The sequence below is a fragment of the Symphalangus syndactylus genome, chromosome 21, assembly GCF_028878055.3.
Source record: "Symphalangus syndactylus isolate Jambi chromosome 21, NHGRI_mSymSyn1-v2.1_pri, whole genome shotgun sequence".
Taxonomy (NCBI): Eukaryota; Metazoa; Chordata; class Mammalia; order Primates; family Hylobatidae; genus Symphalangus; species Symphalangus syndactylus.
The window spans coordinates 68,768,700-68,775,225 of NC_072443.2; the positions used below are offsets into that span (position 1 = coordinate 68,768,700).

Below are 6,526 nucleotides of genomic sequence, written 5' to 3' on the forward strand. Positions count from 1 at the left end.
TTTTGTCTATTTAGGCAGAAAATGATAGATTTAGCACTACAATATTAGCAGTGTTTAAAACTCCCAGCATTTCCATCTTAGAAGTACATGCCCCCAATCTTCCAAGAAAAAGGCTTATATTAATTTGCCATTGAACAAATGACACAGTCCTATAAAAGAAAGCCAAAACTTTTCCTTCCTAGCTTTGCTTTTCAGGTAGAATAATATTGTGTCATATCACCTAGTATTATTACTTACATAAAATTTTCTTCCAGGGTGAAAATACAAGAGTGAATGATAACTTTCCTTCTGAGCTGGCATCCTTACTACAGAAGGTAAACCTCTAAAACACTGTAAAATCACAAACTGCCTAATATAATAAATTTCTTTTCTGGATAGCATTATCTTTCACTACTTATTTCTTCCATCTTTCATCCATGGAGTTTTACATTATTCTCACATTGTATATAGTGAGACAGTCACAGGGCAAAAACTAAACTATCTTTGCCCTTGACAAATCCATTAACAAAAAGAAAGAAAGAAAGAAAGAAAGAAAGAAAGAAAGAAAGAAAGAAAGAAAGAAAGACAGACCCTGGCTTTAAGCTGGTCGTTATTTGTTCTCTTGGATATAATGCACGTGTGAGTTTCAACCCACAACCAGGTTTATTTGACTTTATATTTTTTGTCCATTTTATACAGTATTGCTTTTAGACAGAAAGTATGTAATGGAAACTCACAAGCTTAAAATTACATATATAAATCCGTTTGTGCCAAACTATTCTGAGAAAATCTTTTTCTCTCAAAATCCCAAAGTACATTTTAAAAATTCTCGTTTGCCCTTCATAACCTACTCATCTGTCTGTCTAAAACTCCTTCTCTTTAAATAATTTAACAACACCTGCCTCCAACATTAATATACATATTACAAAACATAAATATATACATACTTATGCATATTCATGTGCAACACATACACATGTACATTTGCAATTTATAAATGGCAAACTCACCTTCTCATTTACAAATGCAACTCTTTCTAAATTTATTTTCAGTTTATATCAACTAAGGTTTTTTTAATATAAACTCTTTTCAGTTTGCCAAACTATCCTGAGAAAGTACTTTTCTCTCAAAATCCCAAAGTAAATTTAAAAATTCTAATTTGTCCTTAATAATTCCCTCGTCTGTCCAAAACTCTTCTATTTTAATAATTTAATATGTACTTCCAACATATACATACTACCAAACATAAATACATACATATTATACATATCCACATACTACACACACACATATATACATATGCAATTCATAACTGGCAAACTCACCTTCTGATTTCCAAGTGCACACAGCTCATTCCAAATTTATTTTCAGTTTACATCAACAAACATTTGGGTTTTTTTTTTAAATCTAAAGCCAAACAAAGCACAAGACAATAAATTTAGAATCTCCTGCTTATATTCCAAAAAATTATCCTGTGAAAGATGGCAATGAGGTTTTACTCCTCCAGAGAAAGAAACCAGTCTGCAAAACAGTGTTCTAGGAAATAGCTTTTCCCTGAGATTTTCTTCTTTATTTTTTATAAAGGAAAAAATACAAATACAGAAGGCATTTGAGCAAATCAAATGGTAAGAGGCTTCCACATTAGCCACACTTTTTCTGTTTAGAAAAGAAAAACAGTTTTATCATATGCTGTAAATTCTGCAGAGTATTAAAAAGGGATTTAGTCATGCTCATTTTTTTTTCTAAATTTCTTTCCCACAACTAAGATTATTTTTAGTGAACATGAAAAGGGGAAAATAATTCTTGAAATCAAAATAACTGAATTTGTATGTTTAAGAGAAATTCAAAGCCCTAACAGTTTCCTCTAATATTAATTTACATTAGGAAACATCAGCCAATTAATCTCAAGTGAAATTTTAAACATCAGTTGTGGACAATGTTTTTCATGTTTGTGAATAGGTAATATGATGCAGATCTTGCAACAAATAGCTACCTTTAAGTCTTCCCTAAGATCATGAGAGAAAGAGATGATATTTCATTATCATAAAATCCAGAAAATATTCAGAAATGCTCTTTTTCTAACTCTCCACTACTACGGCTCTAGGATTAACAAGTTCTGGGCTTTGGAGTAAGACAATCTGAGTTCAAGATCCAGTTCTTAGCTGAGTGACAGAGAGCAAATTATTTAACACTCTAGACTTGCTTCCTTCTCTAGCAGACAGGCATTACAGGGTGTACAGAGGACTAAATGATACATGTAAAACACTTCATACCATTCATTCCTAGCTCACAGTACCTGTCAATAAATATCAATGAGGGCTAGTGTTGCTGAGGTGCTGACACTTCTTTCTGTCAGATACACAAAGATTCCATTAAATGCCACCTAAAAGATGTACTTCTGGATAGGTCAAACAAGGACATTAATTGCAAAGGAAAAGGAAACATGTACACTTCCACCATGTTCGACGTGGGATTATTCTTGGCATTCACAACTGTGCAAAGTAGGCACTAATGCAACATTATTTTATACAAGAAAATACAAGCGAAAATGGTCGCCCAACTTAGTAAAAGGAAGAGCTTGGACTCCATCTCCAAATCTCATGGGCCTTCATTTACATCAGGCTACAAACATATACATTAACTTGAGAAGAAGGAAGAAAGAGCTATCAGCCCCTTCTTTTCACCTGATTCATAGGTGTGAAATAATTCTGTTCCAGGGTTTGTCTTCATAAATTTTGTGATGTGAGTGGCGCTTGACAAGTCCCTCTGACAAACTCACAGGAAATTAGTGTCATGAAGAGTCTCAGTTTCCTGTTAAATGTAAATACTCCTTGAAGAAATTTTATTACACAACCTTCAGGGAGAGTTAAGTTTGACTGCTATCTGAGTGTGAGTGGCTGGCAGAACGGAAGGCAGAATTGGAAAATCAGGGATTAGAGATCAAACTGGAAATGGAAGAGAGGTCCCAGATGGAGGCAGCGAAGTATCACATGAGAAGACAATTCCTTCTGTTTCCACTGGTTTTGCATCTGAGAGTTCAGCCAACCGTGGATCAAAAATATTTGAAATAAAACAATAAAAAATGATAGTTGACAATAAAAATACAATTTAAAAAACAATACAGTATGACATCTATTTACATAGCATTCACATTGTATTAGACATCTAGCGATGATTTAAAGTAAAAGGGAGAATACGTATAGGTTATATGCAAATACTGTGCCATTTTTATATCAGGAACTTGAGCATCTGAGGATTTTGATATCCACAGGGATTTCGGAACCAATACCCATAAATACCAGCGGATGATTGTATTGAGTATTTATTAGGCACAGATAAATAATATGTACTTGATAATCCATCTTTAACATGTCCCTAGTAGCTTATTAGCTACTGCTTATTATTACTAACATCATGTTCTGTGGGAAAACTAGTAAAGACATTACGCTGGCTTAGAGAGTAAGAATTCTGCCTTCTAGTCACAGTTCTGCCATTTAGTACCAATGTGGCATGGGGAAAATTACATTACAGCTCTGACTCAGTTTCCTCATTGTAATAATTGTAATAATTATCTTTTCTCCTCACATGTTGTTGTGAAAAAAAAGTGAGATGGGCTACCCTCTTTGGGCCCCCTCCCTTTGTATGAGAGCTCTGTTTTCACTCTATTAAATCTTGCAACTGCATTCTCTTCTGGTCTGTATTTGCTACGGCTCGAGCTGAGATTTTGCTCGCCATCCACCACTGCTGTTTGCCGCTGTTGCAGACCCGCCGCTGACTTCCATCCCTCCGGATCCAGCAGGGTGTCCTCTGTGCTCCTGATCCAGCGAAGGCGCCCATTGCCACTACCGATCGGGCTACCGGCTTGCCTTGGTCCTGCACGGCTAAGTGCCCAGGTTGGTCCTAGTTGAGCCAAACACTAGTCACTGGGTTCCATGGTTCTCTTCCATGACCCACGGCTTCTAATAGAGCTATAACACTCACCGCATGGCCCAAGATTCCATTCCTTGGAATCCGTGAGGCCAAGAACCCCAGGTCAGAGAACACGAAGCTTGCCACCATCTTGGAAGCTGCTCACCACCATCTTGGGAGCTCTGGGAGCAAGGACACCCTGGTAACATTTAGCGACCACACAGGGACCTCCAAAGCTATGGGAAACCTTCCCCCCAAGGCAAAAATGCCCCTAAGATATAGTCTGGAGAACTGGGACCAATTTGACCCTCAGATGCTATGAAAGAAATGACTTATATTCTTCTGCAGCACTGCCTGGTCATAATATCCTCGTGGGGGATCTCCTCCCAAGGGGGAAAAACCTGGCCTCCTGAGGGAAGTATAAATTATAACACCATCTTACAGCTAGACTTCTTTTGTAGAAAACAAGGCAAATGGAGTGAAGTGCCATATGTACAAACTTTCCTTTCATTAAGAGACAACTCGCAATTATGTAAAAAGTGTGATTTATGCCCTACAGGAAGCCTTCAGAGTTTACCTCCCTACCCCTGCATTCCCCTGACTCCTTCTGCAATTAATAAGGACCCCCCTTCAACCCAAATGGTCCAAAAGGAGATAGACAAAGGGGTAAACAATGAACCAAAGAGTGCCAATATTCCCTGATTATGCCACCTCCAAGTGGTGGGAGGAGGAGAATTCGGCCCAGCCAGAGTTCATGTACCTTTTTCTCTCTTAGACTTGAAGCAAATTAAAATAGACCTAGGTAAATTCTCAGATAACCCTGATGGCTATATTGATGCTTTACAAGGGTTAGGACAATCCTTTGATCCGATGTGGAGAGATATAATGTTACTGCTAAATCAGACACTAACCCCAAATGAGAGAAGTGCTGCCATAACTGCAGCCTGAGAGTTTGGGGATCTCTGGTATCTCAGTCAGGTCAATGATAGGATGACAATGGAGGAACGAGGATGATTCCCCACAGGCCAGCAGGCAGTTCCCAGTGTAGACCCTCACTGGGACACAGAATCAGAACATGGAGATTGGTGCCAGGTAACTTGCGTGCTAGAAGGACTAAGGAAAACTAGGAAGAAGCCTATGAATTATCCAATGATGTCCACTATAACACAGGGAAAGGAAGAAAATACTACCGCCTTTCTGGAGAGACTAAGGGAGGCATTAAGAAAGCATACCTCTCCATCACCTGAATGTACTGAAGGCCAACTAATCTTAAAGGATAAGTTAATCACTCAGTCAGCTGCAGACATTAGAAAAAACTTCAAAAGTCTGCCTTAGGCCCAGAGCAAAACTTAGAAACCCCATTGAACTTGGCAACCTTGGTTTTTTATAATAGAGATCAGGAGGAGCAGGAGGAACAATACAAATGGGATAAAAAAAAAAAAAAAAGCCACCACTTTAGCCATGGCCCTTAGGCAAGTGGACTTCGGAGGCTCTGGAAAAGGGAAAAGCTGGGCAAATCGAATGCCTAATAGGTCTTGCTTCCAGTGTGGTCTAAAAGGACACTTTAAAAAAGATTGTCCAAGTAGAAATAAGCTGCCCCTCCATCCATGCCCCTTATGTCAAGGGAATCACTGGAAGGCCCACTGCCCCAGGGGATGAAGATCCTCTGAGTCAGAAGCCACTAACCAGATGATCCAGCAGCAGGACTGAGGGTGCCTGGGGCAAGTGCCAGCCCATGCCATCACCCTCACAGAGCCCCAGGTATGCTTGACCTTTGAGGGCCAGGAGGTCCAGGAAACATCCTGGACACTGGCACAGCCTTCTCAGCCTTACTCTCCTGTCCTGGACAACGGTCCTCCAGTTCTGTCACTATCCAAGGGGTCCTAGGACAGCCAGTCACTAGATGCTTCTCTCGGCCACTAAGTTGTGACTGGGGAACTTTATCCTTTTTACATGCTTTTCTAATTATGCCCGAAAGCCCCACTCCCTTGTTAGGGAGAGTCATTCTAGCAAAAACGGGCCATTATACACCTGAACATAGGAGAAGGAACACCTGTTTGTTGTCCCCTGCTTGAGGAAGGAATTAATCCTGAAGTCTGGGCAACAGAAGGACAATATGGAAGAGCAAAGAATGCCTGTCTTGTTCAAATTAAACTAAAGGATTCCACCTCCTTTCCGTACCAAAGGCAGTACCCCCTTAGACCTGAGGCCCAACAAAGACTCCAAAAGATTGGTAAGGGCTTAAAAGGCCAAGGCGTAGTAAGACCTTGCAGTAGCCCCTGCAATACTCCAATATTAGGAGTACAGAAACCCAATGAGCAGTGGAGGTTAGTGCAAGATCTCAGGATTATCAATGAGGCTGTTGTTCCTCTATACCCAGCTGTACCTAACCCTTATACTCTGCTTTCCCAAAAACCAGAGGAAGCAGAGTGGTTTATACCCCTGGACCTTAAGGATGCCTTTTTCTGCATCCCTGTACATCCTGACTCTCAATTCTTGTTTGCCTTTGAAGATCCTTCAAACCCAACATCTCAACTCACCTGGACTGTTTTACCCCAAGGGTTCAGGGATAGCCCCCATCTATTTGGCCAGGCATTAGCCCAAGACTTGAGCCAATTCTCATACCTGGACACTCTTG

The 6,526-nt window shown here is 39.9% G+C and overlaps 1 pseudogene; it reads left to right on the plus strand.

Annotated features, from left to right (window-relative positions):
• Positions 1 to 4,126: 4,126 nt before the first annotated feature.
• Positions 4,127 to 5,223, plus strand: LOC129471525 (uncharacterized; annotated as a pseudogene).
• Positions 5,224 to 6,526: the final 1,303 nt, after the last annotated feature.